This window comes from Scyliorhinus torazame, chromosome 1 (assembly GCF_047496885.1).
Source record: "Scyliorhinus torazame isolate Kashiwa2021f chromosome 1, sScyTor2.1, whole genome shotgun sequence".
Classification (NCBI taxonomy): Eukaryota; Metazoa; Chordata; class Chondrichthyes; order Carcharhiniformes; family Scyliorhinidae; genus Scyliorhinus; species Scyliorhinus torazame.
Window position 1 is genome coordinate 314,579,668 of NC_092707.1, and position 13,516 is coordinate 314,593,183.

Genomic DNA, 13,516 nt, shown 5'->3' on the forward strand with positions numbered 1-13,516 from the left:
CCAGCGAGGTTAGATGCCTCATTTGGGACATGAAGGCAGGACAGAGGGACACTGACAGTAGAGGACATGTACATGGACGACAGACTGGTGACCCTAGGGGAACTCACAGAGAGACTCCATCCCCCAAAAGGGAAGAAGCTCAGTCACCTGCAGTTGCGCCAAATTCTCTGTAAGGAGACAAAAACGTTCCCCCAGAGACCCGGACACACATTTGTTGTCACAATGGCAGGACTGGTTAGGGGACAACAAGTATGGTGACATCCACAGATGACTTATGGAAAAGATCAGAACTCCTCTGGACGAGACCAGATGGAAGGAAATTGGCATGGAGGTAGGGGGAGGACTCTGGATCGAGGCACTGCACAAGATCAACTCCACCTCCTCCTGCGTCGGGCTAAGCCTGATGCAGCATAAGGTAGTGCACAGTACACACCTCACCAAGACACGCATGAACAGGTTCTTCCCGCATGGGAGGATAAGTGCGAGCGGTGTCAGGGGACCGCGGCCAACCATACCCTCATGATTTGGTCCTGCCCCAGACTTAGGGAATTCTGGATGCTCTTCTTCGAAGCTATGTCCATAGTGGTGGGGGGTCAAGAGGTAGTTGTGCACATCTGTGGCGGTCTTCGTGGTGTCAGAGTATCCAGAGCTCTGGGCAGGGAAGGGGACAGATGCCCTGGCCTTTGCTTCACTGATCACCAAGTGGAGACTTCTGCTAGGTTGAAATTTGGCAGCGTGACACAGGGCCTCGGAATGGCTCTCAAATCTGGCCGAGTTCCTGAGGATAGAAAAAGTCAAATTTTCAATAAGAGGGTCCGAGGAGAATTTGAGTTTAGTCCCTCACACATGGGCTAAACCAGGAAAACTGATCCATCCTCCCTCAAAAGCTCAAGGGGGGAATGGGACTCTCTCCCCCCCCCCCCCCTCCCCCCACCAGCGAAACAAAGACAATAGGCAAGCGAAGGGAAGAATCCCAGCAACATATGTAAATATGTGGTCAAAGCTGGATGCAACTCCTGCTGCTAAGCGGTAGGAGACACAGTAAGAACCTTTCAATATACTGTATAAACACTATAGTAAATAATGTTAAATTGTATTGGGACCTCAGTCACGGACATGGGACGGGATTCTCTGCCGGCGGGATTCTCCATTTTGTGGTGTTGGGTGCTCTGAGGTACAGACGAACCAACACGGTTGCGATTGGTACAACGCAGTTTTATTCCAACTAGTTATTTACACATCTGACTTGGTACTCAGCACGTGGTGACTGTATGAGTGTCTTGTTAATGAGGTCCTGGCCTTGTCCTGTCTCCAGATGGACTGACCAGGAGGTGTTGTGTTTCTTGTCTTATACTGTGTCTGCTCTTGTCTGTGATTGGCTGTCGTGTTATGTGTGCTAATTGGTCTGTTGGTCTGTCTATCATGATGTGTGTGTTGTGATGTGTGTTTGAATATCATGACATCCTCCCTTTTTTACAAGATATATGTGCCTACGTGGTTATAAATATAAATGTGACTTCCGGTGACGGCGGGCGGGAGGCGGCCGCACAATGGAGAGCCCCTGCTCGGGAACGGCAATTTTGTGGCTTTAAGCCCGGTCCCAGGGTCCGCGGAGGCGGCAGAAGAAGGGAGAAGGCACGGAGGAGGCACTGAGAAGACACAGGAGGAAAAAAAGAACAAAGAAAAATGGCGAGGGTGAGCAGAAAAACGGCCGAAAAAAAACCAGCTGGAGGTCCGTCGGGGAGTGGAAAGGTCACTGCAGGGTCACCAGGAAAAATGGAGGCTGGAGCACCAGGGAAGGCCGCACTGCTTACGGCTGAAGAAATAACCAAGGTGATGGCAGCGGAATTTGAAAAGCAGTTGGCGCAGATTGCGAAATGCATGGAGACGGTGAGGAAGGAGATGAGGGAGGCTTTGAGTGTGCTGGTGGAGGAGGCGGTTTCCCCGGTGAGGACGGAGGTGGCGAGCGCAGTGGCGGAGGTGCGAGAGCAAGGGGAGGCGCTGAAGGAAGTGGAGGAGACGTTATTGCAGCACGTTGATCAACTTACCTCGATGGGGAAGGAGATGCGGAAGGTGATGGACACGAACAAGAATCTGCGAGGAAAAATGGAAGACCTGGAAAACAGATCCAGGCTACAAAATTTGAGGATTGTGGGGCTGCCCGAAGGAGTTGAAGGACCGAAGCCGACTGAGTATTTTGCCGCGATGCTGGCAAAACTACTGGGGGAGGGGGAGGACCCCTCCCGATATGAACTGGATCGGGCTCATCGGTCGTGGAGGCCTGTACCAAAGGCGAGTGAGCCGCCAAGGGCAGTGACTCTGTGCTTCCGTAAGTACAGGGTGAAGGAGAAGGTCCTGAGCTGGGCCAAGCAGAAGCGGGTGGTGCAGTGGGCTGGAGCTGGTATACGTGTATACCAGGACTTTACGGTGGAGCTGGCGAGGAGGCGGGCTGCCTTCAACCGGGTGAAGAGGGCACTGTACATTAGCAAGGTGCGGTGCGGCATTGTATATCCAGCGAAGCTGAGGGTGACTTACAAGCTCAGGGACTTTTATTTTGGAACGGCGGAAGCAGCGGAGGAGTTTGCGAAAGCAGAAGGACTGTGGCAGAACTGACAAACTGAGGAATGGCCATGTGCCGATGTAACCTCATGACTGTATTTTCTTCTTTTTTGTATCACTGCGCGCGGGTGTAGAGACTAAAGGAGCCAAGGTGGTATATATTTGGACGAGGGAAGGGACGGGACTTTCACTCGAAATGAGAGTTCTTTGGGGTGTAGGTGGATAGGCGGGGTTTGTGGGCTAAAAGGGGATCTTTGGGCTTTCCTGGGGCCGGGCAAGTGGGAAAGGGACCCGGGCGGGTGCCTCCACGCTGGCCGGTTTGTGCCGGCCAGTGAACGGGAGTGAGGTGGGGGAGGGGCAGCGGCCATCGGAGCCTGGCAGGACAGGGTCCGAGTGGTCTAGCCGGGGTGGAAAGTTGGGGGGGAAGGAACCAAGGGTAGGGGGAGGAGTTTTACAAGAGGAAGTGGACGGGAGGAGCTGGAGGCCTGGGGTGGGGGGGTGGGTGGGGGGGGGGGGGGGGGGGGGGAGCTGTGTAAGATTAAGGGTGACTACGGGTAATCCCTGATTTATTTTTGTCATTTGTTTATGTAAACATGCTGGTTGAGGTTTGGGGGTCGGTGGGTAGATGGGATCGTTGTTAGTATGGGGATTGACATATCTTGCTGATTATTGTTTATTGTTGATGGATGTAAACGTGGGAGAAAATGTGAAAATGGAGGAGAATAAAATTTTTTTTTAAAAATAATAAAATAAATATAAATGTGTCCTGAGTGCAGCTAAAGGTGTGTGTGCGTGATATTTACAGCATGTACATGTGGCGTAACTATATACAAGGGGCGATGTCAGGTGTGACATGCTAACGAGGTTGTACCATAACAAAAGAAGAAGAACGTTGAAATTTGGACCGATCAAACGAGGCCTGGAACGATAAAACAGTGACATGTTACAATACAGTAGTTGCTAAAATGTGACGTGTGAACAGTCTCATAAGTCCAGTCTAGTAGGTGGGCGACGAATTCGGGTTGACCGCCTCAAGGGTGGGTCGAGAACCACCGGCTGAGGTGCGAGTCTGGCCACGGGCGGTGACAGAAGGGGCATGGTATATGGCAGCTCCACAAAGTCGCTATCAGGAACCAGTGGAGGACACGGCGTCTGTGTATGGTTCCGTTGCGAGCGTGGAATTAGGCGAAGGGTTCGGCGATTGCGCCTACGCACGGATCCATCCGGCATGCGTACCAGGAACGAGCGGGGAGCCACGCGTCAGAGAACTTCGGCAGGTGCTGACCAGCCACCGTCTGGTAGGTGAATGCGGACGTTGTCTCCAGGGGCCAGAGAGGGAAGATCAGTTGCCCTTGTGTCGTACGATCACTTCTGGCGATCGTGCTGCAGTTGCATCCTATGCAGTACCGGAGCATGGTCTATTGTTGGTGCCAGGATGGAAGGCACAGTGGTTCTGAGGGTGCAACCCGTCAGCAGCTGTGCTGGCGAGAGACCCGTGGCTAGTGGGGCCGAGCGATAGGCCAGCAGGGTGAGGTAGAAGTCCGATCCGGCAGCAGCAGCCTTGCAGAGGAGCCGCTTGGCAATGTGAACGCCCATCTCCGCCTTTCCATTGGACTGGGGATGCAGAGGGCTGGACGTCACGTGTGTGAAGCCATACGAGGCCGCAAAGGACGACCATTCATGGCTGGCAAAACAGGGCCCATTGTCCGACATGACAGTCATCGGAATGCCGTGGCGAGCAAAGGTGTCTTTGCAGGCCCTGATGACAGCAGACGACGTCAGATCGTGCAGGCGTATGACTTCTGGGTAATTGGAGAAGTAGTCCACTATGATAACATAGTCCATGCCAAGCGCGTGAAATAGGTCGACACCCACCTTCGCCCAGGGGGACGTCACCAGCTCATGGGCAGAAGCGTCTCAGGAGGTTGCGCCGGCGGAAACCTTTGGCAGGTTGTACAGTTGATCACCATGTTGGCAATATCGTCACTGATGCCCGGCCAGTATACCGCCTCTCGGGCCCTCAGTCTGCACTTCTCGACCCCCAAATGGCCTTCGTGTATTTGATCGAGAACCAGCTGGCGCATACTGTGCGGAATCACAATCCGGTCCAGCTTCAGAAGGATCCCATCAATGATGGCTAGGTCGTCTCGTACATTATAGAACTGCGGGCACTGCCCTTTGAGCCATCCTCCCGTCATGTGGCGCATCACTCGCTGTAAACGGGGGTCGGCCGCTGTCTCTCGGCGGATGCGGGCCAGACTGGAGTCGTCAGCCGGCAGATTTGCCGCTGTCAAGGCCACCTGCGCCTCAACCTGACATACGAACCCCTCCGCATCTGGCGGCGTGCTCACAGCTCTGGATAGGGCATCCGCCACGATGAGGTCCTTCCCTGGAGTGTAGACCAGTTGGAAGTCGTACCTCCTGAGTTTAAGTAGGATGCGCTGGAGGCGAGGGGTCATCTCGTTCAGGTCCTTGTTTATTATGCTGACCAGGGGGCGGTGGTCAGTTTCGACCGTGAACCGTGGAAGACCATAGACGTAATCGTGGAACTTGTCTAAACCGGTTAGCAAGCCCAGGCATTCTTTTTCGATTTGCGCGTAGCGCTGCTCTGTGGGGGTCATGGCCCGCGATGCATAGGCTACCGGGGTCCATGACGACGTGTCATCCCTCTGCAGGAGCACTGCTCCAATGCCGGATTGGCTGGCATCAGTTGAGATTTTGGTGGGACGAGACGTATCGAAGAACGGCAACACTGGTGCCGTGGTGAGTTTGCGTTTGAGCTCCTCCCATTCCAGCTGGTGTGTTTTTGACGAGGTGGCGCAGAGTCGTTGTGTGGGAGGCAAGGTTGGGAATGAATTTCCCTAGGAAGTTGACCATGCCAAGGAAGCGTAGGACAGCCTTCTTGTCGGCCGGCTGCGGCATGGCTGTGATGGCGCTCACCTTGTCTGCATCCGGATGGACCCCTGACCGGGAGATATGGTCCCCCAGGAACTTCAATTCGGTCTGGCCAAAGGCGCACTTGGCTCGGTTGAGACGCCGGCCGTTTTCCCGTATGCGGGCAAAAACGTGTTGGAGACGATGTATGTGCTCCTGCGGTGTGGTGGACCAGATGATGACATCGTCCACATATACGCGCACCCCTTCGATGCCTTCCATCATCTGCTCCATGATTCTGTGGAAGACCTCGGATGCCGAGATGATTCCAAATGGCATCCGGTTGTAGCAGAATCTGCCAAAAGGGGTGTTGAAGGTACATAGCTTTCGGCTGGACAGGTCCAGTTGGATCTGCCAAAATCCTTTAGAAGCATCCAGTTTTGTGAATATCTTTGCTTGGGCCATTTCACTGGTGATCACCTCCCATTTGGGTATGGGATAATGTTCCCGCATAATGTTATTATTGAGGTCTTTGGAGTCTATACAGATGCGAAGCTCGCCAGAGGGCTTCTTGACACACACCATGGAGCTGACCCATGGCGTGGGCTCCGTGACCCTGGATAGGACCCCTTGGTCCTGGAGATCCTGCAGCTGCAGCTTGAGGCGGTCTTTAAGTGGCGCAGGAACCCTGCGAGGTGCGTGAACGACCGGGATGGCGTCCGGTTTGAGGCGAATTCGGTAGGTGTATGGCAGTGTTCCCATGCCTTTGAATGCCCCCTGGTTATGGGCGAGGAGCGATTGGAGCTGTGCGTTGAACTCTGCATCCGGAAAGTCAGATGTGCTGTCTAGAGAGAGAGATAGAATTCGTTGCACAAGGTGGAGAGCCTTACATGCCTGTGCGCCCAGCAGGGAGTCCTTCGATGAGCCAATTATCTCGAACGAGAGTGTTGCCGTGTGTGTTTTGTGTGTCACCTGGAGCTGGCAGGATCCCATGGCCGGGATAACGTTCCCGTTGTAGTCGACCATCTTGCACCGGGATGGCTGGATTGGTGGTCTGACCTTCATGGCATAGAATGCTGACCATGCTATGAGGTTGGCGGAGGCGCCAGTGTCCAGGCGGATAGTGATCGGCGATCGGTTGACCGTCAGGGTGGCACTCCATTCATCGGCCGGATTGATGGTGTTGACCCGGTTCACATCAATGACCGCAACCCGGAAGGCGTCTTGGTCATCTGTGTCGTCGGTTTGGATGTCGTGATGTGGAGGCTGGATGGTCCGCACGTGTCTGCGAGGTTGTCGGAGATGTGGCAGATCCACAGGTTGAGCGACAGTAGACAGCGTTGTGGCCCATCTTGCCACAGCGTAGGCATTGTCGGGTTTTTGCAGGACATTGCCCTTTTAAATGTGCAGCTCCACAGTTGCCGCACGTCATGACGTCATGGCGTTCGTTACGCCACTGCGCATGCGCAGGTCGGTCTTGCGTCGGGCGCGCCTGCGCAGCACGTCCCTCAGTGTTGCCGTAGGTTTTGGCGCGCACAAACGCGGGAGGCCTCAAAAAGCGCGCGAAACGGCCGCCCTCGTCCGGGCCGCGGGCCGGGAGAAACTCGATTGCCTGGATGCGTTCGGCCTCGTGGGCAGCCTGGCTTGCCGATTCGATCACTTGGGACCCCCTCCGTGCCGATTCGGTCGCCTGAAATTGGGCATAGCGGCTGGTCGCATTTTCATGTAGGACACAGGCTTCAACTGCAGATGCTAAGGTCAGGCCTTTAATTTTTAGAATCTGCTGGCGTAGGCCACTGGAGGCAACGCCAAAAACGATCTGGTCCCGGATCATGGACTCTTAGGTGGTGCCGTAACCACAGGACTGCGCGAGTATGCGGAGGTGCGTCAGGAAGGACTGAAAGAGTCATCCTTACCTTGTAGGCACTGCTGAAAGATATACCTCTCAAAGCTTTCATTGACCTCAACGTTGAAGTGCTGGTCGAGCTTGAGGAGGACCGTGTCATATTTAGATTTGTTCTCGCCTTCCGCGAACACCAAGGAGTTGTATACATCGATGGCGTGCTGACCTGCGGTAGTGAGGAGCATGGCAATCTTTGTTTCGTCCGAGGCGCCGTGTTTTTCGTTGGCTCGCATGAACAGTTCGAATCGCTGCTTGAAGAGCTTCCAATTGGTGCCCAGGTTCCCAGCGACTTGCAACGGCTGCGGTTTGTTGTGGGTGTCCACGGCTCAGGATGGCAGATTTGCCGGTAAGTATCGATTCACTCACTGGTACCATGTGGTGTTGGGTGCTCTGAGGTACAGACGAACCAACACGGTTGCGATTGGTACAACGCAGTTTCATTCCAACTAGTTATTTACACATCTGACTTGGTACTCAGCACGTGGTGACTGTGTGAGTGTCTTGTTAATGAGGTCCTGGCCTTGTCCTGTCTCCAGATGGACTGACCAGGAGGTGTCGTGTTTCTTGTCTTATACTGTGTCTGTTCTTGTCTGTGATTGGCTGTCGTGTTATGTGTGCTAATTGGTCTGTTGGTCTGTCTATCATGATGTGTGTGTTGTGATGTGTGTTTGAATATCATGACACGTTTTGCTGGCACCCGGGGGTTTTCCTAATGGCATTGGGCTGCCCCACCATGGAAAACCCCATTGATCGGCCGGCGTAATGGAGAATCCCACCAGCATGTCGAAGTAGAAAAGTGGCGGGGCGGGGCGGAGAATCCAGCCCATGGTGACAGCATGGAGCTCATATTTTGTCATTTTTATTGTGTTAACTATTATTACCTTTGTTCTTGTATTGTTCTTTGACTGCAAAGCTCTGTTTTTGTATTGAATTCAAATGCCAATGAAAGATATTGTAAAAAATGAGAGAGTGCCATTGGCTATATGGGTCACTAACATTTAATTGTGTTCCCAGGAAGCCAGAAGTTCCTCGTGTCCCCAATTTCAATAGCCAGGGATGCCAAATACCACTTATCTCCAGTAACTCCAACTCTGCACTTGTTAGCTGGGAAACGTGTGGAAGATCAATTTGTCCTTCTCCCTCATTTCCTGTGCTTTCTTTGCAATGTGAGGAAGAATAGACCTATAAGTGAGAGTTAAAGGTCACTGACAGACATGTGGAATGTACTTTAAAGTTTCCTGCAAAATATTGCCCTCTCTTCCACTTCCAATGAGTCTTTGGGTAAATATTTTGGGCGTGATTTAATGGAAATGAAACTGGGTCCTGTGTCGGGCACGTTTAACCGGGTGTTTCCCGGCACTGGCAGCGCCAAGAATGGCCACGCTATTAAATGGGACTCTGCTTCATTTCTGGGCCTAGGTGAGGAATGCTCCCGCCACGCCGGCCGCACTTAATCCCATTTCCTGCACTAACAAACTTACCAGTGAGGAGGTCCTCCAGCCCCCACACCCCACTACATAAGGCCAGATCCCCGGCGCAGGAAAGATGCCATCCGGGCACCTTGGCACTGCCAGCCTGGAACCCTGGCAGTGCCCATGCCAGCCTGGCAGTGCCAACTGGGCTTCCTGACAATGTCAGGGTGGCACTCAGGTGGCACTGCCAGGATGCCTGGGTGGCAGTGCCAGGGTAACATTGGGTACAAGGGTACCACCCTGCCCAGAGCCCGACCACTCAGGGGCCTATTCAGCCCATCAAGGCTGGACCGACCCTCCAAAAGAGCACCTTAACTCGGCCCACTCCCATGCCCTATCCCCGTCACCTCATAACTCCAGCTAACCTGCACATCTTTGGACACTAAAGGGCAGTTTTTAGCATGGCCAATCCAACTAACCGGCACATTTGAATCTTTATGTTAAACTGTCGCATATAATCAGATGAAATATCAGTCATAGATTAAAAAGAAATCCCCATGCTAGCTGCCAAATAGCTTGAGTAAATTCCAGCATTCTTGGCCATATGAAGGTATTTGAAAAATTTGTGATTTGTAGATCTATCAAATTATTGGCTTCGTGAGCATCCACACAGACTAGGAAGACACCAGTATGGATGCCTACTATAGTTAGCTGGTCTCAATTGATCAAAACACATGTTATCTTGTATGAGTTAGAAACATCTCAGAGTGCCTTATCCATCATCACACATGCCCAATCATGTCATGACACAAACATTGGCCTTGACTCAACATAATAATAATCTTTTATTGTCAAAGTATAAAGTTACTGTGAAAAGCCCCTAGTCGCCACATTCCAGTACCCTATGGGAAAACAGATATAACAGCTCTGATGAGTTCAGTGAAAACTCATGTGATACTTGGAGTACCTCCAATCTGGCATTGCCAGCCTCTATAGCTGCAAAGTGAGCACAGAAGAAACATAGACAGCCCTTAACAACTTTCTCATCTTGGCTGATTTCCAGATACCACTGATGCTGTAAGCAGAACCTGTGTGAATCAGATCATCAAGCTGTAGAGCTGGACAACCTTGCAACCTGACTCTCTGACGAACAATGCTGCAAACAACTGCTTCTTGTCACCGTTCACCTTCCTTTGACTCACTTGCTCGCTTCCTTGGGGTGGATATCTCTGGGCTTATGAGGAATTAAGTGAGTGACATGATGTGATGTGCAGAGCTGGGAAGGCTAATTTACTTTGGCTCGTATATTCTTCCTCAGGCACAAATAAGAGAACACCAACAAGTTCCCCACCATCCTGACTTTGAAATACACTGTTATTCCTTCACTGGGCCTGAATCCTGAAATTCCCTCCCTAATTGCAGTGTGGGTGCACCTCCACCATATGATCTACAGTGGTACAAGAAGGCTGTTCATCATCACCTTCTCAAGGGCATTTAGGGATGGACAGTAAATGCTGGCCTTGTCAGCAGGTCCTTGCTCCAGAAGACCAGCAGGATTTGGGAAGACCAAACAGTGTCTTTCACCAAGTTGTTGACCCTCTACTAGCAATTGATACTTGTCTTGAAGTGTACCTGGAGTTATAGGACATCCCTGCTTGCTGCAACATCTTAATGCCATAAATAGTGCGGCAGCTTATTAAATGATTTTTATTCTGTTAGTTACTGTGTATGTCACCTTTAACTAATTTTACTAATTTTCAACCTATTTCATCCTGACCCACTCACTGCTCGTTGCGCTGCTGGCAATTGAAAGCTGCCAGCTCCTAATTGGCTCTCATCCTCGAGGTCTTAATTACTGAAGGAGGCCCTACATTGGTCAATTATGTGCCTAACAGCAGTTAATTTAGTCATGCCTCGCCCATGGAAGTAATGTGGGTCTCCCACTGGTTCCCCAACAAGGTGAGAACCCTGTCACTAACATTAAATCCCAGCCAAAATTACAGGTCAAGATTGTCATGATATTCAAACACACACATCATGATAGACACACCAACAGACAAATCAGAACACACAACACCACAACCAATGACAGAAAGATATAAAAGCACAGACACGACCCCCGGTGGTCAGTATTAGCTGCAGAGGAGAACCAGGACACATCTGTTACCAAACACACTCAGGGAGACAGCACGTGCAGAGTATCCAGAACGAACTGTATTATAAGAGTTATAATAAAATAGAGTTGTACCACATACAACTGTGTTGGCTCATCTGTGCACCAGAGCACCCAACACCACATGGTACAGGAGTGGATCGATACCTGCCGGCATACCTCAGTGTACACAGACAACCAGCAGTGCCCAGGCAAAATGATAGACCTCCCGGTTCCGCAGCCGCTCCAGTGCTACGGCGATCTCCGCGAAAACTGGCGGCGATTCCGGCAAATGTTCGAATTGTTCCTGGTGGCAGCTGAACTCCAAGACCTGGATGATAGGGAAAAAATTGAATTTCTCCTCACCATCGCCGGTGCAAGGGCAAGAGAAATATTCACAAGGTTCAGGTTCTTCAGGAGGCAGCAAAGGTACGATTACCAGGCAGTCCTGGACAAATTCTCCAAGTACTGTGAAGAAAACGCAATCCAATCGGCAAATAAAGGTAAGAAAAGCTGCAGTACTCACCTCGTGGCTGGGATCCCGGAGCCCGAATTCCCAGAAGCCAAAATCCCGGGCCTGAGAGAAGGCTGGGTCGAGGTCGGCGGCCATCTTGCTAAAGGTATAACGCTAGCACAGTTGCGCGAGCAGTGCGCAGAACCGGAAGTTTCGTTTGCGCATGCGCGAGATGCTGCGCATGCGCAGTCAAGAAAACGGCCATCGGTAAAGGAACAGCGATCTGAGCATGCGCAGTCGCTTCCTACGTGCTACATACCGAGCGTCAGGATGTCAGAGGCCCCAGACTGCACCAATTTAAAAGGGAAATGTCCCAAATCCAATTTAAAAGGGAAACGTCCCAAATCAAAAAAACAAAAATCTGTTAAAGCTGTAAAACAACCTTCCCTCACCTGGAATGACAGCACAGTGCCGCAAATTGACCCAGGAGATGAATTTGACCTCCGAAGAACCCTCCGACAAGCAGTTACCTACGCACAAGCCGATGATTCCGACCTTGAATACTTCGATGACGATCTTTACAGTGTTTCCGGACCTCGCGAGCCCAATGATAGCTCCGTGGTCCTATATGACTATGACTCGGACGAACCTTTCGTGTTGCACATTGGCGGCCCCCACATTGAATCCGACGCAGATGCGGATTCATTTTTCGGATTTGAGGATCTTCAATCCAGCAGATATGACGTTCCAACTTATCAGTACCGGATGATGCTGCAGCCTGACATTAACAGACAGGGAGCGGTGTAAGCACACGGAGAGTGCCCTGCTGCCACACAGAGCGTAGTCCACGTCCCGCTCAACGTTCCCGACTCTATGAAAGAAGACATGCAAGACTCCAGAGTGCAGTCCTCGCATGAACCAGAAGTGACTCCAGTGTCACAAGCTTCCACAGCAAGCTCGTGGACAGACTCCACAATTGCAGAAATGCAAGACTCCAGAGCGCAGTCCTTGCACGGACAAGAAGTGACTCCAGTGTCACAAGTCTCCACAGAGAGCTCGTGGACAGCCTCCACGATAGAGGCAACGCAAGACTCCAGAGCGCAGCCCTTGCACGAACAAGAAGTGACTCCAGTGTCACAAGCCTCCACAGAGAGCTCGTGGACAGCCTCCACGATAGAAGCAACGCAAGACTCCAGAGCGCAGTCCTTGCACGAACAAGAAGTGACTCCAGTGTCACAAGCCTCCACAGAGAGCTCGTGGACAGCCTCCACGATAGAAGCAACGCAAGACTCCAGAGCGCAGTCCTTGCACGAACAAGAAGTGACTCCAGTGTCACAAGCCTCCACAGAGAGCTCGTGGACGGACTCCACGATGGAAAGAACGCAAAACTCCAGAGCGCAGTCCTTGCAGGAACAAGACCATGAGGGTCTAGCAACCTCTCCTGACCAACCAGCGGCAGACGATGCAAGTCTGCCATGCTCACGTGAACAGCAAGAAGGCTATAACAGCCTACCATGCTCCACTACACAGCAGCATGAACATGACGGTCTCTCATGCTACAATGAAGGGCACAGCGCTGAAGACTGTTCAAGCCCAACTGAAGACAAGCCAAAGGAATCGCCTCGTCCAAGCCCGAAGAAAAAAGGTTTATGCGCTGACCTTCAGGATCATTATAGCCGAACAGAGATTAATAATGCTGCACGGCCACAGAAGGATGCTGAGGATTTGCTAACGAAATTAATTGAATGTTTAACTTGCAAGGAGCAGACTGAGAATTGCCAGTGTTTTAGTACGGATCGAAAAAATGGACAAGACATTGATCCTCAGGTAATGGAAATAACACAACCTGAATCATATCTACAGCAGGGACAAATGTCTCCCTTCAACACAACACCGCAAAATCCCAACTTCGGAGACCAGCAGTTAGTCAGTAATGACTCTTCAAACCTTGAGGGGAACATTAATTGCATTGAACCTATACACGTTCCACTGATTATTGAGCAGAACATTGGAGCAAGAATCCTGAGGACACCGACATCGAGTAGCCAGATAACGAATTTAAAACCCACAGCAGTTTCAAGTGAACCAAGTGTGCTTTCCACTAATGGTGAAGATGCAGATAAGGTCGACCCGATTATCCATTGTACCACACTAACCCCAGT